Below are 27,746 nucleotides of genomic sequence, written 5' to 3' on the forward strand. Positions count from 1 at the left end.
CAGTCTTTTGGCGTGAACAACAGAGAAAGAAGGTAAAGACGTTTTGGCAACAGCTGGATCTCAGTAACACTTACTACCTGTATGCTAACGCAGAAAGCTAATGATCATTACAGGTGAATGATTACTAATGTTTGAGCATTACTAGCTTTGACATGAGGACATTCTTTTCATTTTAATTATTGGGAAGTACTGATATGGAAATGGTTTCCAGAGGGTCCTATTATCTTTTCTGACTACTATTTCTTTTCTTAGGGATTGAATGCGTAGTAGTTTGGGTAGCGGCAGCCCGACACTTACTACAGCATACACATGTAACAAATTTGTTGGTTACACTTCATTTGTACTGTATTGTAATATCGAAAGCAAAGCCGGCTCAACAACTAGCATGGAGACCCAGAAACTGTCAACAAATTAACTCATGGCTCAAAATTTAAAGCAAAACACAACGTGAAAAACACTATTAACTAGAAACGTATGGCCGGCCGCTGTGGCCGAGCGGTTCTAGGGGCTTCAGTTCAGAACCACGCAGCTGCTACGGTTGCGGGTTCGAATCCTGCCCTGGGCATGGATGTGTGTGATGTCCTTAGCTTAGTTACGTTTACTTAATTCTAAGTCCAGGGGACTGATGACCTCCTATGTTAAGTCCCATACTGCTTAGAGCCACTTTTTTAGAAACGCATGAAAATATGAACATTATTAAAACCTGTACAGTAATTATTCCTTTAGCTGGCCCTTCAAGTTTACTAACCAGCAACTACTCTGACTTATCACAATCTGACTGATAACTCAGTGATCTGACTTATCACTGATCACGTGCAGGTAATTACAACGCTGCACTGAGGTTTCAATAAGAACGACATTTAAGCAGAGCTCTTTAGATATTTCCTTGGCAAATTATAGTTTAGTGAAGCCTTAACTATCCTGTGAAACACACGCGAAATGCTTCAGAAACAACTCTCACTGAATAGTAAAGAAAGTTGTTCCACGATATTAAAGAAAGTAGCTGCTCTTCAGTTCAGTGAAATAGCACACTCAGAAACATACTACCACTTGGAAAAGGACCCCGTCTAGATAAATGACTAAGGATTAAAAATGGGTTCTCAGCACAAAGTTTAAAGTACACAACTTATTATTGAGTAAGAAACCACATAACTGGTCCATCCAGTCACAGAGTGCTCAACTGACGACTTTAGACAAAGACAGTGAGTAGTCCATTTCCTGTGGCTACTCAAGAAGGTGGCGAATGTGTCGGTGACTCTCGCTGCATAGGACGCTCTGAAAATTATCTTCCTAATGCAGAATTTTCGTAATTCAGAGCTAACCAATGTAAGGCACGAATAATGAGACAAATTTCTTCCCAAACTGAGACGGTACTATACAATTTTGCTGCTCTTCTTGCCTCATTCAAGATGCGAAAAGTTTGCCTGTTAGCCACCAACTAACTTTTGGCCAAATGAAACTACCAGTTCGGCAGCCAGATCCACATTTTCCATTCCCATCAAGCCACTTTCGTCGCGGAGGGACTTCCCTTCACGTTTTACATAATTACAAACCTACTTTCCCTCTGCATGAGAGTCCGCTGCTCGTGGTTAAGCGGGTGCCGGCTCGGTAGCTCAACGTGTTCGGTCAGAGGGTTAGCTACCCTTTGTAACAAAAAACTGAGATCAACGAAGAACCTAAATGGGTGTCATCGGACGTCCGCGCCGAACAAATTAAACGAAAAATATACACTCCTGGAAATTGAAATAAGAACACCGTGAATTCATTGTCCCAGGAAGGGGAAACTTTATTGACACATTCCTGGGGTCAGATACATCACATGATCACACTGACAGAACCACAGGCACATAGACACAGGCAACAGAGCATGCACAATGTCGGCACTAGTACAGTGTATATCCACCTTTCGCAGCAATGCAGGCTGCTATTCTCCCATGGAGACGATCGTAGAGATGCTGGATGTAGTCCTGTGGAACGGCTTGCCATGCCATTTCCACCTGGCGCCTCAGCTGGGCCAGCGTTCGTGCTGGATGTGCAGACCGCGTGAGACGACGCTTCATCCAGTTCCAAACATGCTGAATGGGGGACAGAGCCGGAGATCTTGCTGGCCAGGGTAGTTGACTTACACCTTCTAGAGCACGTTGGGTGGCACGGGATACATGCGGACGTGCATTGTCCTGTTGGAACAGCAAGTTCCCTTGCCGGTCTAGGAATGGTAGAACGATGGGTTCGATGACGGTTTGGATGTACCGTGCACTATTCAGTGTCCCCTCGACGATCACCAGTGGTGTACGGCCAGTGTAGGAGATCGCTCCCCACACCATGATGCCGGGTGTTGGCCCTGTGTGCCTCGGTCGTATGCAGTCCTCATTGTGGCGCTCACCTGCACGGCGCCAAACACGCATACGACCATCATCGGCACCAAGGCAGAAGCGACTCTCATCGCTGAAGACGACACGTCTCCATTCGTCCCTCCATTCACGCCTGTCGCGACACCACTGGAGGCGGGCTGCACGATGTTGGGGCGTGAGCGGAAGACGGCCTAACGGTGTGCGGGACCGTAGCCCAGCTTCATGGAGACGGTTGCGAATGGTCCTCGCCGATACCCCAGGAGCAACAGTGTCCCTAATTTGCTGGGAAGTGGCGGTGCGGTCTCCTACGGCACTGCGTAGGATCCTACGGTCTTGGCGTGCATCCGTGCGTCGCTGCGGTCCGGTCCCGGGTCGACGGGCACGTGCACCTTCCGCCGACCACTGGCGACAACATCGATGTACTGTGGAGACCTCACGCCCCACGTGTTGAGCAATTCGGCCGTACGTCCACCCGGCCTCCCGCATGCCCACTATACGCCCTCGCTCAAAGTCCGTCAACTGCACATACGGTTCACGTCCACGCTGTCGCGGCATGCTACCAGTGTTAAAGACTGCGATGGAGCTCTGTATGCCACGGCAAACTGGCTGACACTGACGGCGGCGGTGCAGAAATGCTGCGCAGCTAGCGCCATTCGACGGCCAACACCGCGGTTCCTGGTGTGTCCGCTGTGCCGTGCGTGTGGTCATTGCTTGTACAGCCCTCTCGCAGTGTCCGGAGCAAGTATGGTGGGTCTGAGACACCGGTGTCAATGTGTTCTTTTTTCCATTTCCAGGAGTGTAGAACAAAATGAGATTTTTTTTAAAAAGGCAGCTAGACTTGCTGCCTATGGATCGCGGGGTTCCGGGTTCTGGCTGGGTGTTCTGTTGTCGTCATCATCATCATTCGGGACGGTGACTAGATTGAACTGTGTAAAAATTGGTACTTTGTATGGAAGCTGATGACCGCCCCAAAACCAAGCATCATCATCATCATCATCATCATCATCATCCCTATGCATGAGCCAGTACTGCAAGTATAGTTTTCACCTTTCAGTTCTTCTGCAGAACATTACTTTTGAAATTACACACAATTAACACATTTACGTAGACGTTCCATCAAAGAGATTGTTTATACGTGGTGAGTCAAAGAGGACTTTTAAAAGTTTGAAATTGCATATAAATTTATTGACTTAGCTTACAGACTCGGTAGACGCGTAAATTTGTAGCAAACAACCTCACGTTTCTCTCAAAAATGTCAGGTGCCGGTTTGGTTCTTTGTGATCACCATTTGTGATGTGGCAAACATCACAGCATTAATCATTTTTTTCCACACTCGTTTCAGTAAATCGGGCGTAACTTGTGCAACGGCAGCGTAGATTCGTTTCTTCAGGTCGGCTAAATTGTGTGGAGGGGGAGGAACATACACACAGTATTTAATTAAAGTACCAAGTTTCAGGAACGAGATGGCCATGCGTCTTGGGAAGCTCTTATCGAGGAAACCTCAAAATTCTGTGCAGCCACGGATCTACAGTATTTTCGAACCGGGACAAGAACTTGATATGGCACCTCTCACCCACCCCACCCTTCGAGCGTTTGAGATAGGACGTCAAAAAAATCAATTTTTCAAAAATGTATTCATTTTTTAGCGTACATCTTTCCGAGGAGGTTAATATATAAAACACAATTGTTCGAGGAAATTTAAGAAATGTTATTTGGTCTGAAGTGTACACAGGATTCTTCTATCATTTTGTATTGGTAAACATAAAACCTACATTCAGGAAAGTGGAAATTAAAATACCACCCCCCCCCCATCCCCTAAGAAAAAAACCTGACAATTAATACTGGGTGGGATTATTTGAGACCGGGAGAATAAGAAATCTTCAGAAAATCTGCACTCTTTACTGACTATTTTCTAATAACTTCCTCTTCTTAGTGATACAAAATTAAATATAGGAAACATAAAACAAGCAAAGCCAAAGACAAACAAGACAGTGCACATTTCTTCAATCCCTAGTTTCCAACCTTTTTCTTGTCTCTATTCTTGCTGCAGCTATACACGGCGTGCTTTCCATCCTGCGAAAGAATATATTACCTCATCAAAGTTCCTCAAACGTTTTGCTACACAAAGACTGAAAATGCTGGTAATACGTTTGCTACCGGTTGGTGTGGTCTCTCGATCTGATAACTTATGTTTCGTCACTGTCTGCAAGATAAAACGAATGGAACTTTCTAATATTGCAACAAGATATTTTTGGCATAAATAATCATATCCTGTCTAGTTATTTATGTAAATGAAGTATAAAAGTGTCAATATCAAATGCCTTTGTAGCCCACTATAAGCAGAAAGTTTTATGTTAGGAAATAGTTCCACATTTTATTCGTATGCTCCAGTTTCTCAAGCTTGAGACCGAAATGTAGTAGAACAAAATTTTTATATACTGTACATTTTGAATCGTCTTATTGTTCCATATATTTTGTGTAATGTCCCCATTTCTTGTCCTTCCTCATTCTAACAAACAATCTTGTCATCACCCGGTTAATTTCACTAACCGATTCAATTATCCCGCTTCGTACAACGCGTTTTCCTCGCTATTCCGAGAGTAAAAGTTACGCGCCTGCTATCCGGGAACTGCGCAACTGGTTCTTAGTAGTGTGGCGATCTGGCAAAATTTTTTTGTCGAAATTTCATTTTCTACGATACGCTGAGGAGATAATATGTAATCTTTCTTACCTTTTATCCCTGTTAATCGTTTATTTCCTCTCTGGGACCCGAATCTATGGATTTCGCTAGTAATTATCTAGGGGTAGCGTCTTTGATTCATAATCAAAACGTCTTCGGTCCCGGGTTCGATCCTCGCCACTGCCTAAATTTTGATGAATAATCAGCATTTGCGGCCGAAGACTTCCGGCATAAGAAGTCAGCCTCATTCTGCCAACGGCCTTGTCAAAGAGGGCGGAGGAGCGGATAGAGGTTCAGGGCACTCTCGTGTCCTAGGGGTGGGAAATTGCCCCTAAAGGCGGAAGAATCAGCAATGATCAACGACATGAGGATGCAGAAGGCAACAGAAACCACTGCATTAAAGACACGTAACGTGTATCCACAGGACATGTGGCCTGTAACTGAAGAAGTGTCATGATGATCTCTCCATTGGCAAAAGATTCCCGAATAGTCCCCCATTCGGATCTCCGGGAGGGGATTGCCAAGGGGGAGGTTACCATGAGAAAAAGATTGAATAATCAACGAAAGGATAACGTTCTACGAGTCGGGGCGTGGAATGTCAGAAGCTTGAACGTGGTAGGGAAACTAGAAAATCTGAAAAGGGAAATGCAAAGGCTCAATCTAGATATAGTAGGGGTCAGTGAAGTGAAGTGGAAGGAAGACAAGGATTTCTGGTCAGATGAGTATCGGGTAATATCAACAGCAGCAGAAAATGGTATAACAGGTGTAGGATTCGTTATGAATAGGAAGGTAGGGCAGAGGGTGTGTTACTGTGAACAGTTCAGTGACCGGGTTGTTCTAATCAGAATCGACAGCAGACCAACACCGACAACGATAGTTCAGGTATACATGCCGACGTCGCAAGCTAAAGATGAGCAGATAGAGAAAGTGTATGAGGATATTGAAAGGGTAATGCGGTATGTAAAGGGGGACGAAAATCTAACAGTCATGGGCGACTGGAATGCAGTTGTAGGGGAAGGAGTAGAAGAAAAGGTTACAGGAGAATATGGGATTGGGACAAGGAATGAAAGAGGAGAAAGACTAATTGAGTTCTGTAACAAGTTTCAGCTAGTAATAGCGAATACCCTGTTCAAGAGTCACAAGAGGAGGAGGTATACTTGGAAAAGGCCGGGAGATACGGGAAGATTTCAATTAGATTACATCATGGTCAGACAGAGATTCCGAAATCAGATACTGGATTGTAAGGCATACACAGGAGCAGATATAGACTCAGATCACAATATAGTAGTGATGAAGAGTAGGCTGAAGTTCAAGAAGTGCAGGGAAGCTAAGACGAAATGGCTGCAGGAAAAATGTGAAGACATCGAAAAAGATATGATTGTCGGAAGGACGGACTCAGCATACAGGGAAGTCAAAGCAACCTTTGGTGACATTAAAAGCAACGGTGGTAACATTAAGAGTGCAACGGGAATTCCACTGTTAAATGCAGAGGAGAGAGCAGATAGGTGGAAAGAATACATTGAAAGCCTCTATGAGGGTGAAGATTTGTCTGATGTGATAGAAGAAGAAACAGGAGTCGATTTAGAAGACATAGGGGATCCAGTATTAGAATCGGAATTTAAAAGAGCTTTGGAGGACTTACGGTCAAATAAGGCAGAAGGGATAGATAACATTCCATCAGAATTTCTAAAATAATTGGGGGAAGTGGCAACAAAACGACTATTCACGTTGGTGAATACCATCTGCCTTTCGGAAAAGCATCATCCACACAATTCCGAAGACAGCAAGAGCTGACAAGTGCGAGAATTATCGCACAATCAGCTTAACAGCTCATGCATCGAAGCTGCTTACAAGAATAATATACAGAAGAATGGAAAAGAAAATTGAGAATGCGCTAGGTGACGATCAGTTTGGCTTTAGGAAAAGTAAAGGGACGAGAGAGGCAATTCTGACGTTACGGCTAATAATGGAATCAAGGCTAAAGAAAAATCAAGACACTTTCATAGGATTTGTCGACCTGGAAAAAGCGTTCGACAATATAAAATGGTGGAAGCTATTCGAGATTCTGAAAAAAGTAGGGGTAAGCTATAGGAAGAGACGGGTCATATACAATATGTACAACAACCAAGAGGGAATAATAAGAGTGGACGATCAAGAACGAAATGCTCGTATTAAGAAGGGTGTAAGACAAGGCTGTAGCCGTTCGCCCCTACTCTTCAATCTGTACATCGAGGAAGCAATGATGGAAATAAAAGAAAGGTTCAGGAGTGGAATTAAAATACAAGGTGAAAGGATATCAATGATACGATTCGCTGATGACATTGCTGTCCTGAGTGAAAGTGAAGAAGAATTAAATGATCTGCTGAACGGAATGAACAGTCTAATGAGTACACAGTATGGTTTGAGAGTAAATCGGAGAAAGACGAAGGTAATGTCAAGTAGTAGAAATGACAACAGCGAGAAACTTAACATCAGGATTGATGGTCACGAAGTCAATGAAGTTTAGGAATTCTGCTACCTAGGCAATAAAATAACCAATGACGGACGGAGCAAGGAGGACATCAAAAGCAGACTCGCTATGGAAAAAAAGGCATTTCTGGCCAAGAGAAGTCTACTAATATCAAATACCGTCCTTAACTTGAGGATGAAATTTCTGAGGATGTACGTCTGGAGTACAGCTTTGTATGGTAGTGAAACATGGTCTGTGGGAAAACCGGAACAGAAGAGAATCTAAGCATTTGAGATGTGGTGCTATAGACGAATGTCGAAAATTAGGTGGACTGATAAGGTAAGGAATGAGGAGGTTCTACGCAAAATCGGAGAGGAAGGGAATATGTGGAAAACACTGATAAGGAGAAGGGACAGGATGATAGGACATCTGCTAAGACAGGAGGGAATGACTTCCATGGTACTAGAGGGAGCTCTAGAGGTCAAAAACTGTAGACGAAGACAGAGATTGGAAAACGTCAAGCAAATAATTGAGGACGTAGGTTGCAAGTGCTACTCTGAGATGAAGACGTTAGCACAGGAAAGGAATTCGTGGCGGGCCGCATCAAACCAGTCAGTTGACTGATGACCAAAAAAAAAAAAAAAAAAAAAAAAAAAAAAAAAAAAAAAAATGTAAAACCGGCGATCATTCGGTCACCCAGTCAACCACATAAACATACGGCGATTGTCATTCACCTGTTCGGATTTATTCGGCTCAACGCGTGTAGCCCCGACCCTTTTTATACGCGGGCAAGTTTTTATTTCTAGACACGACGGAGATTTCCCGGTCAGAGACATCACGTACACTATGCACGCATTCAAAAATCAACTTACGATTGGTTGAGGAATCAGAATGTATTCAAAAATTTTCGAAAACCAACACGGATGCATTTCAAAATCATATGAATATTCGATAGACCAACGTGCGCTGGCTAGGCGCTTTGTGAAACAAGGTTTTTTTCTACAAGAATATAAATTTGGTGCCCCCTGACATTGCCATCCGTGACAGATACCCCGGTTTTCCCCCTCCTCTCCCTCCCCCCCCCCTAGACACAGGCCTGGTTCTGTGATGAAATGAGGTGGTGTACCTTCCTTATGGTAGTAAACCGTCCCATATCGGTCGTCTCCGAAGATCTTTTTTTTTTTTTTTTGTCATCATTCTACTGACTGGTTTGATGTGGCCCGCCACGATGTCAGCTAGCCCTTAGACACCAAAGGATAAGATGAAGAAATTTCTTGTATGACATGAGCTGTACCAAGATGTGGAAATGATCTCATCGGTAGATGTAACGTTGTACACACGTCAAAAAAAAGTCTTGCATCACCTCGCTTCCGAGAGTTCCGGAACCTGTACAGAAAAATGGAATACAGATCAACATAAACATTATTTACGCCCTTTTTATTGCTCATGACAACCACACATAGCATGTTGTACCACCATACAGCGAGACCTTCAGAGGTGGTGGTCCAGATTGCTGTACACACCGGTACCTCTAATACACTGTAGCCTGTAGCACGTCCTCTTGCATTGATGCATGCCTGTATTCGTCGTGGCATACTATCCACAAGTTCATCAAGGCACTGTTGGTCCAGATTGTCCCACTCCTCACCGGCGATGCGGTGAAGATCCCTCAGAGTGGTTGGCGGGTCACGTCGTCCATAAACAGCCCTTTTTAATCTATCCCAGGCATGTTCGATAGGGTTCATGTCTGGAGAACATGCTGGCCACCCTAGTCGAGCGATGTCGTTATCCTGAAGGAAGATATTCACAAGACACGCACGATGCGGGTGCGATTTGTCGTCCATGAAGACGAATGCCTCGCCAATATGCTGCCGATATGGTTGCACTATCGGTCGGAGGATGGCATTCACGTATCGTACAGACGTTACGGCGCCTTCCATGACCACCAGCAGCGTACGTCGGCCCCACATAATGCCACCCCAAAACATGAGGGATCCTTCGCCTTGCTACACCCGCTGGACATTGTGTCTAAGCGGTCCATTCGGCATGTTGTTGGGACCATCTGTACCGCTCTGGATGGTGCCATGGTTGCAAAAATGGACCTCGCTATGAACGTCGGGAGTGAAGTTGCACATCATGCAGCCTATTGCGCACAGTTTGTTACACGACGTCACGTGGCTGTACGAAAAACATTATTCAACATGGTGGCGTTGCTGTCAGGGTTCCTCCTAGCCGTACTCCTTCGGTAGCAGTCATCCACTGCAGTACTAGCCCCTGGGCGGCCTCAGCGAGGCATGTCATCGACAGTTCCTATGTCTCTGTATCTCCTCCATGTCCGAACAACATCGCTTTGGTTCACTCCGAGACGCTTGGACACTTCCCTTGTTGAGAGCCCTTCCCGGCACGAAGTAAAATGCGGACGCGATAAACTGCCGTATTGACCGTCTAGGCATGGTTGAACTACAGACAACACGAGCCGTGTACCTCCTCCGTCTAATAGGCGCTGCTCATGTATGGTTGTTTACATCTTTGGGCGGGTTTACTGACATCTCTGAAGAGTCGACATCTGTCTTCAGGAGTGATCCAAAACTTTTTTTGACTTGGGAGACAATCTGAGCAGCCGTCTTCGGTTGTTTCCATATGGTGCTGTCGTTTGTCGATCTAATAAAGTCATGAGGAGATCAAAACAAACTGCAAAACGATTTAGAAAAGATACCTGAATGGTGCGAAAAGTGGCAGTTGACCCTAAATAACTAAAAGTGTGAGGTCATCCACATGAGTGTTAAAAGGAACTCGTTAAGCTTCGGTTACTCGATAAAACAGTCTAACCTAAAAGCGGCAAATTCAACTGAATACCTAATTATTACAGTTAAGAACAACTTAAATTGGAAGGAACACATAGAAAATGTTGTGGGTGGAGGCTAACCAAAGACTGCGTTTTATTGGCAGGACACTTAGAAAATGTAACAGACCTACTAAGGAGACTGCCTACAGTACACTTTTCCGTCCTCTTTTAGAATACTTCTGCGCGGTGTGGGATCCTTACCAGATAGGACTGACGGAGTACATCGAAAAAGTTCAAAAAAAGGCAGCACGTTTTGTATTATTGCGAAATATGCGAGAGAGTGTCACAGAAATGATACAGGATTTGGGTTGGGCATCATGAAACGAAAGGCGTTTTTCGCTGCGGCGGAATCGTCTCACCAAACTCCAGGCACCATCTTTCTCCTTCGAGTGCGAAAGTATTTTTTTGACACCGACCTACATAGGAAGGGACGATCACCACGATAGAGTAAGGGAAATCAGAGCTCGTACGGAAAGATGTAAGTGTTCATTCTTTCCGCGCGCTATACGAGATTGGAATAATAGAGAATTGTGAAGGTGGTTCGATGAACCCTCTGCCAGGCACTTAAATGTGAGTTGCAGAGTATCCATGTAGATGTAGACTGGAACCCAGCGACTGTCGGATTCCCTCCGTCTAATTTAGGCACTGCTCATGCATGGTTGTTTCCATTTTTAGGCGTGTTTAGTGACACCTCTGAACAGTCAAACGGACTGTGTCTGTGATACAATATCCACGGTCTACGTCTGTCTTCAGGAGCTTTGGGAACTGGGGTGATGCAAAACATTTTTGACGTGTGTAGTTGCCTATGCGGGCTACTATTTTCAACATGGGACGCATATGTCATTTCAGAGGCTCTGTGGACGCGTTTCTGCAGTTATAAGTGGCGCTAGCTGGGAAGAAACAGGGGCAGGTGGTACGTACACAAAGCGTATGTGGGTTAACATACAGAACAAGGTCACGCACGTAGAAAGCTGGATTACAATGAGCATTTTGAGACTATATGTTTTTTGTAACGATCTAGTAAGTGAAGGATCCATGGGAAACACTGTGGCAGGTCATGTTTTCTTCGTTTTTACGTTTTTTAATGTTAATATTTGTGTCGATAAAGGCTGCTTGTTTTCATAACAGATGGAATTATTATCTTTAATGGTGTCAGAGTTGAGTCACGAGCATCGGTCTGTCCACTAGGAGGAGGAAAAGGGAGTGTCTTCCTTGTCCCAACTGGTGGTACTACCAAGGACAACCCTGGTCGTACCATAATTCTGACAGCGCTACATCTATTGTTGACAGACAAAGGGGGTCACAGTATATCTCACCCAAGTGGTCCAGACCGACACAAAGACATTCAAGGTATATCAGGAGCGGGAGAATGCTCACGGTATAATCTAGAGCTGCACTCTATCTTCCAAATGACTGGTATGCGTTGAATCTACTCCATGTGGAAACCAAAAGCGGTTATCGTGAATTTGTACGAATGTGATCGATCTATAATGAGACTAGAGTTACAAAGTAGTGATTACTGACTAATGGCACAACTTGTCTCTATTCGTCTCCCATCTACCGTCATTGGAAGCAATCTCGTGACTATGGAACAGCCACTTCCTTCATGTAACCTAACTTACCCAAACAACACCTTGGAACCTGACCTTTGCCATTCAATGGCCAAACTTATCACAACCTATAAAGGACCCATCACTGAAGAGCCGATGCTCCAGCTCAAAGAACAATACTGTGACGAATAACACAGTAACTTCATGACAGTACGTGTCTCGGTTCTTGGTACCACTGTCACTCGTACTCCACTTGGTGCAAACACTCCATACTTCCGGCGAAGAATTACCCTACCACTAGATTCCCAGTCCATCTGTTTCTAAGAAACTGGGTTAATATTACACTACTGGCCATTAAAATTGCTACACCAAGAAGAAATGCAAATGATAAACGAGGATTCATTGGACAAATACATTACACTAGAACTGACATTTGATTACATTTTCACGCAATTTGGGTGCATAGGTCCTGAGAAATCAGTACCCAAAACAACCAGCTCTGGGCGTAATATCGGCCTTGATACGCCTGGGCATAGAGTCAAACAGAGCTTGGATGGCGTGTACAGGTACAGCTGCCCATGCAGCTTCAACACGATACCGCAGTTCATCAAGAGTAGTGACTGGCGTACTGTGACGAGCCAGTTGCTCGGCCACCATTGACCAGACGTTTTCAGTTGGTGAGAGATCTGGAGAATGTGCTGGCCAGGGCAGCAGTCGAACATTTTCTGTATCCCGAAAGGCCCTTGCAGGACGTGTAACATGCGGTCGTGCATTATCCTGCTGAAATGTAGGTTTTCGCAGGGATGGAAAAGGGTAGAGCCACGGTTCGTAACACATCTGAAATGTAACGTCCACTGTTCAAAGTGCCGTCAAAGCGAAGGTGACTGAGACGTGTAACCAATGGCACCCCATACCATCACGCCGGGTGATATGCCAGTATGGCGATGACGAATATACGCTTCTAATGTGCGTTCACCGCGATGTCGCCAAACATGGATGCGACCACCATGATGCTGTAAACAGAACCTGGATTCATCCGAAAAAATTACGTTTTGCCATTCATTCAACCAGGTTCCTCGTTGAGTACACCATCGCAGGCGCTCCTGTCTGTAATGCAGCGTCAAGGGTTACCGCAGCCATCGTCTCCGAGCTGATAGTCCATGCTGCTGCAAACGACGTCGAACTGTTCGTGGAGGTGATTGTTGTCTTGCAAACGTCCCCATCTGTTGACTCAGGGATCGAGATGTGACTGCAGGATCCGTTACAGCCATGCGGATAAGATGCCTGTCATCTCGACTGCTAGTGATACGAGGCCGTTGGAATCCAGCACGGCGATGCGTATTACCCTCCTGAACCCACCGATTCCATATCCTTTTAAAGTCATTGGATCTCGACCAACGCGAGCAGTAATGTCGTAATACGATAAACCGCAATCGCGATAGGCTACAATTCGACCTTTATCAAAGTCGGAAACATGATGGTACGCATTTCTCCTCCTTACACGAAGCATCGCAACAACGTTTCACCAGGCAACGCGGGTCAGCTGGTGTTTGTGTATGAGAAATCGGTTGGAAACACCGGCGCCAACCTTGTGTGAATGCTCTGAAAAGCTACTAATTTGCATATCGCAGCATCTTCTTCCTGTCAGTTAAATTTCGCATCTGTAGCACATCATCTTCGTCGTGTAGCAATTGTAAAGGCCAATAGTGTAGAAAATAATAACTAATTTACTGAGCACACATTGAACGCAGTGGGTCGTGCTAATAGACAGGACATTTCAGATAACCGCACTACCACACGTCACATTTGTTTATGTCAGAAGATCTGGAAGTCACACGCCTTGAAACTGCCTAGAGATGATGTCGTGGTTGCCGAACGTTTCCCGAAGGAAATCTTTAACCTGGAAAGCGACATATGGTGTTTCCGCATCTTGCACGAAAATTTGCGTTCTTGTATAGCTGAAATCACGTCTTGTAGAAGGAGGTCCTTATGAAATGCAGATGTCACTGTACACCCAACATGCCCACGGGGTGTCATCTTCTGGAAGAAAAACGGACCGAGGATGAAGGAATTCCTGAACTCACACCACACAGTCACGTAAGACCAGTCCAGTGACGTTCCTGCACAACATGTGGAGACGTAGAACCCCATGTGTCACAATTCTGTGCATTCACGTCACAGTGCAGAGTGAAATGTGCCCGTACATGTTCCCTGGCTTGGCTTCATGTCATCGATTTCCACGTGTGCGAAGAAACGAAGGGCAACGACACTGCTTGAGCCCTATCTTGCGGCCTCATTTGGTGCTCCTACTAAATCCTGTGGGGGTGCCAGTGTGAAATGGCCGACAAAGTCGGTTGAACTGTTGACCAAGGGAGAGACGATTCCTATGACACAGTTCGAGCAGTAGCTACAGAAACTGAGACACTGCAACAACTACCATGGAAATGGGCCACTTCCCTCTCCCTGCTACATCATCTAATTCACCTGTTTCCTCAGATTTCTTGATCATATTTTTTAGCCCACTTATTGACATGGGGCTCTTCATGGCTGTTTCTGTATGCGATATTCCCGCAATGCAGCGCTGCTATTGCTGTCGTAACCAGTGCGTTTCGTACAGAAAACTTCAACACTTTTAACCCTTTACACCAGTGGTGGTCAACCTGGTCTCTACCGCTCACTAGTGGGCGTTCCAGCTTTCTTAGTGGGCGGTAGGCAGTAGAGGTATTAAAAGCATTTTCATCAGCTTTCATCAAATTTTGACATAAGGTATGAAACGTCCCCTTAGAAAAATTTATGAATGATTGTGCTGGTAAACCGCTTACGTTATTTGATTTTCAAACAGCTGAGCAAAACTGAACGTACTCAGACATTTCTCTCTTCACTTATTCTGATCATCACTAAACTGACACACAATATTTTTGGCGCAACGCAATCTGACTTTTAATAACCCCTACAAAAGAATGGCCCTGACTAACAATAACCTATAACTTTCATGAATCACTTACCTCACAAAAATCTTCGTTACTCGAACTACTGCAATACAGCGAGCGCCACTACTGCCAGCTAAATAAAAGGTTCTAACTACTGAAGGCACTAACTATTGATAGGCATACTTAGCAAATGAAACATTTTGATAAAGAACAAACAATGGATTTACTTTAATAGTGTTCAAAAGTCATAATATATATATCAGTTCATGACATCCAGTCTTACAAATTTACTGTCTCTGATGGACACACGTCCAGATCATCCGCTCTCAAAACTCCGCCGTCTCTCTCCCCACATCCACCACTGCTAGCGACTCACCTTCAACCGCGCAACGCTACGCGCTGTTAACAGCCAACTGCCCAACACTACAATAACAAATATTGCAACAATGCCGACCATCCTCAGACTGTACACAGCAGTCAGTGATTTTCATATAGAGCGCTGCATGGCTTTTCCAACATAAAAACTTAAACAGCCTACTCAGAAGTATTTGGTAATTATTTTTGTATGCTTTAACTTGCTACAGCTCTGCATTATATAATTTTGTAAAGTAAAATTAAATCCCTAATTTGTAAGTCACTATTCCTGTGGAACTGGTGGATGGTTAGCTAATTTTATTTCTAACAGAGACACAAAAGTACGCTGTAGGTAAAAAAGGTTGACCAGCCTTGCTTCACACCAACAGTCACTTCACAAAAGAAATGAACATGCATCGCCAAGTGGCAAACAGCATGCTGACGCCAAAACAGGAAACATTGAAACATTTCACATTCTGTCTGCTCACAGCACCATATCTTTACCTGGTGGCAGAATGTGGAACTATTATTTTTTTCAGCATACTCTGCGAGCGCACCGTTTAATGGATATACCTGAGATCTTTAGCATCCTGCGACGTATGCAACCCGCATTGCAGCACTCGATATACCGTTAGTCTAATTGTAATCGCCCGCATCTCGTGGTCGTGCGGTAGCGTTCTCGCTTCCCACGCCCGGGTTCCCGGGTTCGATTCCCGGCGGGGTCAGTGATTTTCACTGCCTCGTGATGGCTGGGTGTTGTGTGCTGTCCTTAGGTTAGTTAGGTTTAAGTAGTTCTAAGTTCTAGGGGACTTATGACCACAGCAGTTGAGTCCCATAGTGCTCAGAGCCATTTGAACCATTTCTAATTGTAATCAGCCAGTCCTCTTCATCACTTACTCAACTGTAACTTCTCTCCCACTCCATTTTGCTGTCTTAATTGAACCAGGTTTTTGCGGATACTGAACATGTGCGAGCGATGGGTAACAGAGATTTCGTACGAAATCTGACTGCGTTGCCTAAAAAGCTAATACAGGGTGGCGCACGAAATGTGTTGCCATTTTGTTTCTGAATATAAACTTTATTGTCAATAGAATCTGAAAGGAACATATACTAAAATGAAGAGCCGTCCATGGAGATTTGTTCTAACTCAGCACATGCTCAATATGCCCACCATTTCGTTTCCTAACTTCCTTCAAACGAACACTGAAGTTAGTGATTACCCTACGGCACATGTCTTCCGTAATTTCACTGCAAGCTTGAAGAATAAGTCTTCTGCGCTCCATTGAATTCCGCAGCTTCTTGCTACTGCCTTGCCCTTCAACACGCAGTAGTTCATGCAAGATGGAGCAAGGCCACATACTGAAAACACTGCGTTGGAGTTTTTACACGAGCATTTCGACATGTGGATCATTTCACTCAGGTTTCCAGGTCCCTTCAAACAGGTCGCTTCGCAACAAAATTGGCCGCCCAATAGTCCAGACCTCAATCCATGGGACTTTTTTCTTTGGGATACCTAAAGGAAAAAATTTTCCCGAAACGTCCACGTGATTTAATGGAGCTCAGAAGACTTATTCTTCAAGCTTGCAGTGAAATTACGGAAGACATGTGCCGTATGGTAATCACTAACTTCAGTGTTCGTTTGAAGGAAGTTAGGAAACGAAATGGTGGACATATTGATCATGTGCTGAGTTAGAACAAATCTCCATGGACGTCTCTTCATTGTAGTACATGTTCCTTTCTGATTGTATTGACAATAAAGTTTATATTCAAAAACAAAATGGCAACACATTTCGTGCGACACCCTGTATGTCTCTTATCTGCGGTTATTCAGCTTGCTTTGGAATGGTCAGACTTGATACCATTTATTTATCGTTTTTAAGCCCGTATGCAGCAGACTTCCTAACAATGGTTACACCCAACACTGCTCATATTATCTGTTCATCTATTTTAACTGTCATGCTAAAACTTAATACTGATGTATTGCTTCTTGGAATTAAACAGTAAGGCTGTAATAAATGTTGTTGATTATCTTGAAACTTGTTGGGCTTGTAATGTAGTCAAACAATGGACGCTCTTGACTAAGAATTGCCATACTGACTACTCCATTAGTTTCGTGTGTAATTAAAGCGATCCTCTACAGACAAACCAGTTATTCAGTCACTGTTGCCACACCATTCGTCGAAAAATTTCAATGTTCATATTTTATCAATATCTGCAAACTGTTCACATTTTTCGATGGGACTTGACTCTATGTGAAACAGCAAGACATTGGCTTCTGCCAGTAAAGCCTCTGTCATCTCTGAATGGAACTGGTGGTGCCTGAGTCCATTTCACACTTGCCCGGATGCCGCTTAAACGACAACATGTACAATGCGTTCCACCGCGTCCGTTTCACGTTTGTTGTGCTAGGCACGACATGTGGCGGTAACTTCATTCATTTTATTCCTTGCCAGCGCAAGTAGTCGTAAACGTAGGTGGAGGAAATGCAACATATAATGTCATAACAATGATGATTTAGCTGGCGAAGAGTTCTCGGGCTTCCAGCCGGGTGGCGGTGTCTTCGAACTGCGACATTTCGACGAGTGACATACTTCTCCCCAGAAGATGATGAGTATGTCACTCGTCGAAACGTCGCAGTTTGAAGACACCGCCACCCGGCTGGAAGCCCGAGAACTCTTCGCCAGCTGTATACGCCGGGAAAGCATACATTCACAATGATGATTTACTTTTTGTAACTGTAGCTAGGAAAGCAGTCTAGGTTGCACAAATCACATTTATTGCTGACAAGTTTCAGTGCAAAGGCAGACCATATTCAGACCGTACTCTGAAATATATGCCACAAATATAGTGGGGCATACAGATAAGCCGCGCGGAGTGGCCGAGTGGTTTGAGGCGCCATGTCACGGATTGCGCGGCTCCTCCCGCCGGAGGTTCGAGTTCTTTCACGGACATGGGTGTGTGTGTGTTGTTCTTAGGATAAGTTAGTTCAAGTAGTGTAGAAGTCTAGGGATCGATGACCTCAGCAGTTTCAGCCCTTAGGATTTCACAGACACTTGAACATACGGATAAAATTTGGATCCACGGCACAGGAACTGCAGAAGCACTAGATGCCGTCAGCTGCTGGAGAAGTCTTTTCCACACGTCATTCATAACCAACAGAATGAATGGTTATTTAATACGTGATGAAAAACTATAGTTATTGTCTTAAAAACGCTATTTATAGTATCAGCCAGAAATTAAAATAGCGTAGAGTAAAAAGCTGATAACTTACATTTGTGGACTGGCAAGACAGCCAATCCACTAGGACGGGAGGTCTAGCAAAGTCGGCTGTACAACTGGGGCGAGTGCTAGGAAGTCTCTCTAGACCTGCCGTGTGGCGGCGCTCGGTCTGCAATCACTGATAGTGGCGACACGCGGGTCCGACGTATACTAACGGACCGCGGCCGATTTAAAGGCTACCACCTAGCAAGTGTAGTGTCTGGCGGTGACACCACACTTACACTGCCTTGTACTCGGCTGTATGTACGTATGTATGATCACAGTTACCCCCATGCTTATGGTATCTAATTATAAAATCGGCTTACATTGCTTATTTTATATTAATATTGTAAAATATGACACTGCCTCTATAAGACCATCTGCATGTACAGCACGCTGCTGCTTACTTAGCAACGTGCAGCGAACCGATAACATTCAAAGATGTTATGATGTAATGAAGTATCGCTAGTTGTTTGCCCTGAAATATTGCTCGCAAGTTAACTGGTAGACATGAGCCGTGGCTGGCTCATGCTATGCGCTGGATTAAACCTTCGTTGCGATTCTGTGTTTAGTCTTCTGCGGTTATCGCGAGTATGATGTTATCCTCTCCTTCCGCGGCTGGCAGCAGCGGTGTGTATCGATACTCGCAGCTTGGACTTCTTCGATCCGACGCTTACAGTTTCCGGCTGGGCGGTGTGCGACCAGTCGGTCGATTGGCGTGGAGCAGCGAGGAAGTCTCCGCGGGACGCAGTTAGGTTGGGGCTGCTGGCGGTCTCTACACGGTGTCGGAGTGTGTGGGGCTGTTCCCATTGCTCAAAAATGGTTCAAATGCCTCTGAGCACTATGGGACTTGTCATCTGAGGTCAACAGTCCCATAAGAACTCCTTAAACCTAACTAACCTAAGAACATCCATGCCAGAGGCAGGATTCGACCCTGCTACCGTAGCGGTTGCGCGGTTCCAGACTGAATCGTCTATAACCACTCGGCCACACGGCCGGCTGTTTCCATTGCTACGAGGTCCGTGGCTCACCGACCCTGGACACGAAAGTTGAGTTCTACCAACAAGTCAAGTCTGTTCACATTGTGTCGTTTGGAGTTCGTTGTCGGCTGTTGGGAGATTTCCGCGAGCAACAACATGGTTCTCAAGTTGGAAAATTCTAGCCACCTCCGGTCGAGTTTCACTGTATTTCGTTATTTGAAGTGAAGTACACCAGCGGAATCTTCTGATTTGTGGCCGTTAATGTTCCGGTTACCTGCCCTGGCCGTTGACGTAAATTTCAGACAGTGTAGTTTCCTCATCGTGTTGTTGCTGTCCATAACGGTGTGTAGTTTGACAGCTCCATGTATGATTGGTTGTTGTTGTTGTTGTTGTTGTTGTGGTGGTCTTCAGTCCTGAGACTGGTTTGATGCAGCTCTCCACGCTACTCTATCCTGTGCAAGCTTCTTCATCTCATAGTACCTGCTGCAACCTACATCCTTCTGAATCTGTTAAGTGTATTCATCTCTTGGTCTCCCTCTACGATTTTTACCCTCCACGCTGCCCTCCAATACTAAATTTGTGATCCCTTGATGCCTCAGAACATGTCGTACCAACCGATCCCTTCTTCTAGTCAAGTTGTGCCCCAGACTCCTCTTCTCCCCAATCCTATTCAGTACCTCCTCATTAGTTATGTGATCTACCCATGTAATCTTCAGCATTCTTCTGTAGCACCACATTTCGAAAGCTTCTATTCTCTTCTTGTCCAAACTAGTTATGGTCCATGTTTCACTTCCATACATGCCTACACTCCATACATAAACTTTCAGAAACGACTTCCTGACACTTAAATCTATCCCCGATGTTAACAAATTTCTCTTCTTGGTTTTGGGCGCCAATATCTTCTAAGTTGTTCCGTTGTACTCCCTGGTGTGCCCTGGTCGGGTGAAGTGGAAGTTATCTTGTCGGTTAGGTTAGGTTAGGTTAGTGTTGTTTAACGCCCCGTCGACAACGAGGTCATTAGAGACGGAGCGCAAGCTCGGGTTAGGGAAGGATGGGGAATGGAATCGGCCGTGGCCTTTCAAAGGAACCATCCCGGCATTTGCCTGAAACGATTTAGGGAAATCACGGAAAACCTAAATCAGGATGCTTGGAGACGGGATTGAACCGTCGTCCTCCCGAATGCGAGTCCAGTGTGCTAACCACTGCGCCACCTCGCTCGGTATCTTGTCGGTGGGTCCGCAACAGCCTGTCTCACCTAAGCGAGTATTAGTGTTTGAATTCCAGGCCGACCCTCGAACATCTGAGCGCCCTTGTGTGTACTGCCTTTTTTTAAATTTGTTCTTGTTGTTTGTACTTGTAAGGCTTCTAATTGTTTTGCCCTTAAGGCGTAAGATGCTTTAGGCCTTCAGCCTAATTTAAAGAACTGTTTCACGTAAGGAATTTAGTATTTTAAAAAATTAATGTTATGGAGTTTTAAGTGTTAGGCCTTCAGCCGATTTGAATTCAACTTGTTTGCTCTTGAAGTGTCTGATTCTTTGGGCCTCGGCCTAACTAACTGTTTTAAGATAAGGCTTTGCCTTTTAAATGCCTCTTTTGGTTGAGTTTTGCTTAATTAAGAACTGATTTACGTAAGGCCTTTTTTTTAAATTTAGTGTTTGTTTAGCCTTAACTGTTGGGCTTTCAGCCGATTTTGAATTGAAATTGTTTGTTCTGAAAATATCAGATTCTTTGGGCCTGTTGTAAGCTACGGCTTGCCTTTTAAATTTCTTGTTATGCTTGAGTTTTAAGTTATTGGCATTCAGCCGGTTTTAAATTGGCTTTCAACCGGTAATTAAGTCTCAAAGATTAAAGCTGTGTGTTTAAAAAATTTTTTGGGGGGCTCTTGTAGTGTTTGATCAAATAATAAAGTTGTATGTTCGAGTGAAACTGACAGCCACTTATTTTGGCCCCTTTCCACAATTTAAACTACTTTCCCTGTCTTGCGGGTGAAGCTGGACGTCTCAACAGAGGAATAGTGGTTAAAGCTTATATGGCTGAAATACACTCCTGGAAATTGAAATAAGAACACCGTGAATTCATTGTCCCAGGAAGGGGAAACTTTATTGACACATTCCTGGGGTCAGATACATCACATGATCACACTGACAGAACCACAGGCACATAGACACAGGCAACAGAGCATGCACAATGTCGGCACTAGTACAGTGTATATCCACCTTTCGCAGCAATGCAGGCTGCTATTCTCCCATGGAGACGATCGTAGAGATGCTGGATGTAGTCCTGTGGAACGGCTTGCCATGCCATTTCCACCTGGCGCCTCAGTTGGACCAGCGTTCGTGCTGGACGTGCAGACCGCGTGAGACGACGCTTCATCCAGTCCCAAACATGCTCAATGGGGGACAGATCCGGAGATCTTGCTGGCCAGGGTAGTTGACTTACACCTTCTAGAGCACGTTGGGTGGCACGGGATACATGCGGACGTGCATTGTCCTGTTGGAACAGCAAGTTCCCTTGCCGGTCTAGGAATGGTAGAACGATGGGTTCGATGACGGTTTGGATGTACCGTGCACCATTCAGTGTCCCCTCGACGATCACCAGTGGTGTACGGCCAGTGTAGGAGATCGCTCCCCACACCATGATGCCGGGTGTTGGCCCTGTGTGCCTCGGTCGTATGCAGTCCTGATTGTGGCGCTCACCTGCACGGCGCCAAACACGCATACGACCATCATTGGCACCAAGGCAGAAGCGACTCTCATCGCTGAAGACGACACGTCTCCATTCTTCCCTCCATTCACGCCTGTCGCGACACCACCGGAGGCGGGCTGCACGATGTTGGGGCGTGAGCGGAAGACGGCCTAACGGTGTGCGGGACCGTAGCCCAGCTTCATGAAGACGGTTGCGAATGGTCCTCGCCGATACCCCAGGAGCAACAGTGTCCCTAATTTGCTGGGAAGTGGCGGTGCGGTCCCCTACGGCACTGCGTAGGATCCTACGGTCTTGGCGTGCATCCGTGCCTCGCTGCGGTCCGGTCCCAGGTCGACGGGCACATGTACCTTCCGCCGACCACTGGCGACAACATCGATGTACTGTGGAGACCTCACGCCCCACGTGTTGAGCAATTCGGCGGTACGTCCACCCGGCCTCCCGCATGCCCACTATACGCCCTCGCTCAAAGTCCGTCAACTGCACATACGGTTCACGTCCACGCTGTCGCGGCATGCTACCAGTGTTAAAGACTGCGATGGAGCTCCGTATGCCACGGCAAACTGGCTGACACTGACGGCGGCGGTGCACAAATGCTGCGCAGCTAGCGCCATTCGACGGCCAACACCGCGGTTCCTGGTGTGTCCGCTGTGCCGTGCGTGTTATCATTGCTTGTACAGCCCTCTCGCAGTGTCCGGAGCAAGTATGGTGGGTCTGACACACCGGTGTCAATGTGTTCTTTTTTCCATTTCCAGGAGTGTATATTCTATTAACTTCGTTCTTTTAAAATTATGTTGTAAAACATAACGTATTAAAACGAAAAATAACGAAAAAACATAAAATAAGAGACCAGCAACATCGCTATTGCACTGCCCTCTACTGATCTGAATATTCAGGACGCTACTGGCTACTTAGCAACGTATGGCATGTCGATAACTGTCAAAGATGTTACGATGTAATGAGGTGTGTGTAGCGAAGTTAAACACTAATATCCTCCTCATACAATTTTGTCTAGCTGTTTGCTGAAAAGTATTGGCTGCAAGCTAACTGACATACAGAAAATAATTGTATCAGCCTATTTACTGTTATGTGAGATCTCAGTGGACGCCCTAGGATACAACAGTTCAACGGGCGGGGGGATGGTGCAGACTGAGTTTATGTAAAGCCGTTTGTTGCTTCATAGTAGTTGGTAATCTTTCATTTAACAAGATATACTTAAAACATCAATAACATACAAATCAATAGTAACTGTTTGAGATGGATTTCGGGGCGTCAGAACAAAAAGACTAGAGAACAGAAGTTCAAGGCCAGTTACCACAAGTTACGTAAGGCGGTTTAAACACCCCTTTAAGCAGCCGAATATTTTTTTACAGGACAAATACAGGGGATAAGCAAAATAATGAAAACAACTGTTGTTACTTGGGAATGGCTTATTAATTAGGGGTTGGGCTGCCACTTGCCTGTAATAAAGTTGCGATTCTTCTTGGAATACTGGCATATAATAATTGTGTAGTCTCCAGTGGAATGTTATGCCACTCTTCGATCGGAACCTCTTCTAATTCCTGTAGTGACGAGGGAGGCGGAGATCTGTTCCGGAGTCTTCGCTTCAGTACCGCCCCCAAGTCCAGGAACTGTGTTGGCCAGGGAAGACGCTGCAGTTCAGGTACATGCTCCTCATACCAAGATTGTACTGTCCTCGCTGTGTGATTTGGTGCATTATCATCCTGAAACATGGTATCACTGTTGGGGAACAACCTTTGAATCACTGGGTGCAACTGATCACCTGAAATGTTCACATAATCGTTGGCTGTAACACCGCCTTTGAGAGTAATAACGGGACCGGCGGAATATCATGGTATGGCTGACCACCCCATCACACTTCCGCCTCCATGATTAACCGTTGGAATCTGGCAATCGGGATTGTAGGCTTCGTTTGGCGTTCTCCAGATGTAAACCTGACCCGATGTTGGAAACAACGAAAACGTTGACTCGTCGGACCATATGACATCAGCCGTACAGGATTTATCCTCCTGACACTACATTTACGCTTCTTTGACTTGGTTGTCATCACTAATGGTTTCGGTATACCAGCCCGTCCGTGAATATTCGCTTCATGGACTTCTCGGCGGCCAGTGTCGATAGATTCGTGGTCTCGAAGATGGGTATTGAGATCTGCAGTTACTTTAGCCGCCGTAGTTTTGTGTTTTGACTCAATTCGTATTAGTGTACGACGATCTCTGTCATTTAATTTTTAGTTGCGCCCACTATTTAGTTTACACGGTGATGTCTTCCCTTGTTTTGTGTAGGCTATCATGACTGTCGAAACAGCTCCTCTTGATATAATCAATATGTTGGATGAGCCGTGGCTGGCTCATGTTATGCGTTGGACTAAACCTTGATTGCTATTCTGTGTTTAGTCTCCCGTGGTTATCGCGATTATGCTGTTATCCTCTCTCCCCACGAGTGGCAGCAGCGGTGTGTATCGATATTCGCTCCTTGTACGATCTTTGGCCTGGCGCTGACAGTTTCCGGCTGTGCTGTGTGCGGGCAGTTGGTCGGTTGGCGTGGAGCAGCGAGGAAATCTCCGTGGCGCGTTGTTTGGCCGCGGCCGCTGGCGGCGTCCACGCGCGGTCGGAGTGTGTGGTGCTGCTCCCATTGCTACGAGGTCCGTGGCTCACAAAGACCTTGTAAAAAATGACTAGACTCAGTGATGGCGCTGCAGTCGCGGGATAATTTGAACCTTCGGCTGGACGCCATTATAGTGGTTGCAGTCTGATGTGTTGTGTAGAGGCCGGCCGAAGTGGCCGTGCGGTTAAAGGCGCTGCAGTCTGGAACCGCAAGACCGCTACGGTCGCAGGTTCGAATCCTGCCTCGGGCATGGATGTTTGTGATGTCCTTAGGTTAGTTAGGTTTAACTAGTTCTAAGTTCTAGGGGACTAATGACCTCAGCAGTTGAGTCCCACAGTGCTCAGAGCCATTTTTTTTGTTGTGTAGTATTGTTGTTTATGAAGACCCTGATTCAACGTTGTATATTTGTTGGGGCGTACATACAGTATTTGTTACTCGTAATTCTACTGTCTGTACGTTCCAATCAAAAGAAGTACAATGGTGAAGAGTTGTGCAGCGATTAATTGTACAAATAAATTCGAGAAAGGAACGAATATTACATTTCACAAGTATGTGGATACTTTAAGTTGTTTTGTATGTCAGTGCACTTGCTTAATAAATGTTTTTGTAACACGGTATTAGCTTAATGTCTGTACATCTATTTGCAGGTTTCCTTTCTCAAAACTACAGCTGTTACAAAAATGGTTACACGCTGTCAGGAGGCAAGATTTCCGACCGACAGAATACCATTTTATATGTTCTGATTATTTTGAAGAAAGTTGGATGATCGGTAGTGTTTTCATGGTCTAGGTTAGGTTGAAACTTGATAAATTCGTCGTGAGTTGCCAAAGCACTATGCCATATACAGCGCACTTCTCGTCATAAAATCTAAAGCAAGGTAGAGTCAGAAAATATCTATTAATATAGTGTATTTTGATGCATTTTGCGTACATCTATCGTAAATGAACTACGAAAAATCTAGGGGTCCAGTACATAATTTTTAGCTACGGCAGATTCCATGTAGTACGTAAGATAAATTCGTAAACGGTGACTAGTTGCTGTTTGTTCATAAATTAAAAAGTATATTGTAGTAACGTATTTAAATGAGGCATTATGTTTGTGACCTAGCTCAAGGGAAGGCATTTTATAACCAAAAGCGATGTATAAACATTCGAACTCCGCGCGTCAGTTTACCACTCTAATGGCCGCCGGCCAGCTATTCAATTTGTCCGCTCTTCACAGTCGACCACTCGTGCGGTTGTGGGGGCCTGGTGGCTCACCGGTCCTGGACACGAAAGTTGAGGTTTGACTTGATCTGCCAGCAAGTCACGACTGTTCACATTGTGTCGTTTGGATTTCGTTGTCGGCTGTTGGGACAGTCCCGCGAGCAACACCGTGTGTTTTGAGGTTGGCAAATTTTAGTTCCCCCTCCGGCGGAGTTTAACTGTACTTGGTTATTTGAACTGAAGTGCACCAGCGGAATCTTCTGTCCTGTGGCCGTTAACGTTCCGGTTACCTGCCCTGGCAGTTGACGTAAATTCAGGCAATGTAATTTCCTCATCGTGTCATGGCCGTCCAGCACGATGTGTAGTTTGACAGATCAATATACAATCGGGTATGGGCGCAAATATCTTCTACCTTGTTCCAGTGAACTCCCTGTTGTGTGCTAGTCGGGTGGAGCGGAAGTTTTCTTATCGGTGGGTACGTTGACTGTCTGTCGGTTGGGTTGTCGTCGGATCGAGAATGTTTGGGCCGACTTCCTGTCTCACATAAGCAGGCATTAGTCTTTGAATTCCAGGCCGACCCTCAGGAACTTCTGACAAGGGAACCTCCCCATCGCACCCCCCTCAGATTTAGTTATAAGTTGGCACAGTGGATAGGCCTTGAAAAACTGAACACAGATCAATTGAGAAAACAGGAAGAAGTTGCGTGGAACTGTGAAAAAATAAGCAAAATATACAAACTGAGTAGTTCATGGGCCACATAGGCAACATCATGGACAATGTGAGCTCAGGAGCGTCGTGGTCTCGTGGTAGCCTGAGCAGCTGCAGAAAGAAAGGTCCTTGGTTCAAGTCTTCCCTCCAGTGAGAATTTTACTTTCTTTATTTTTACATCGTTATTATCTGTCCGTTCGTTCATTGACGTCTCTGTTCACTGTAATAAGTTTAGTGTCTGTGTCTTGCGACCGCATCGCAAAATCGTGCGATTAGTAGACGAAAGGACGTGCCTCTCCAATGGGAACCGAAAACATTTGATCACAAGGTCATAGGTCAACCGATTCCTCCACAGGAAAACACATCTGATATATTCTATACGACACTGGTAACGGCATGTGCGTCACATGACAGGAATACGTTGTCGACCCACCTAACTTGTACACTTGGCGAATGGGTAAAAAGATTCTTCTACCTTGCCCGATTTAGGTTTTCTTGTGGATGTGATAATCACTCCCAAAAAAGTGATGAAAACACAATAGTTTGTCACATAAACTGAAAATAAAAAAATTAAACTTTTCACTCGATGGAGGATTTGAACCAAGGACCTTTCGTTCCGCAGCTGCTCACGTTACCACGAGACCACGGCGCTCCTGTGTTCTTAGAGTCCTTGATGTCGCCTATCTTCCCATGAACTACTCAGTTTGTATATTTTGCTTATTTTTTCACAGTTCCACACTACTTCTTCCTGTTTTCTCAATTGATCTGTGTTCAGTTTTTCAAGGCCTATCCACTGTGCCAACTTATAACTCAATCTGAGGGGGGTGCGATGGGGAGGTTCCCTTGTGAGTTCCATTGGGTGTACTGCCTTTTTTTATTTGTTCCTGTTGTTTGTGTTTCTATGGCTTCTTGCCGATTTTTAAATTAAGGTTGTTTTGCCCTTAATGTGTAAGAGTGTTTGGGCCTTCAGCCTAATTAAAGAACTGTTTTAAGGTAAGGCTCTTGGCCTTTTAAAAATTTATTATGGTTTGAGTCTTAAGTTATTGGCTATCAGCCGATTTTAAATTAAACTAGTCTTGCCCTTAAGGCATGAGATTGTATGGCG

The sequence above is a fragment of the Schistocerca nitens genome, chromosome 10, assembly GCF_023898315.1.
Source record: "Schistocerca nitens isolate TAMUIC-IGC-003100 chromosome 10, iqSchNite1.1, whole genome shotgun sequence".
NCBI lineage: Eukaryota > Metazoa > Arthropoda > Insecta > Orthoptera > Acrididae > Schistocerca > Schistocerca nitens.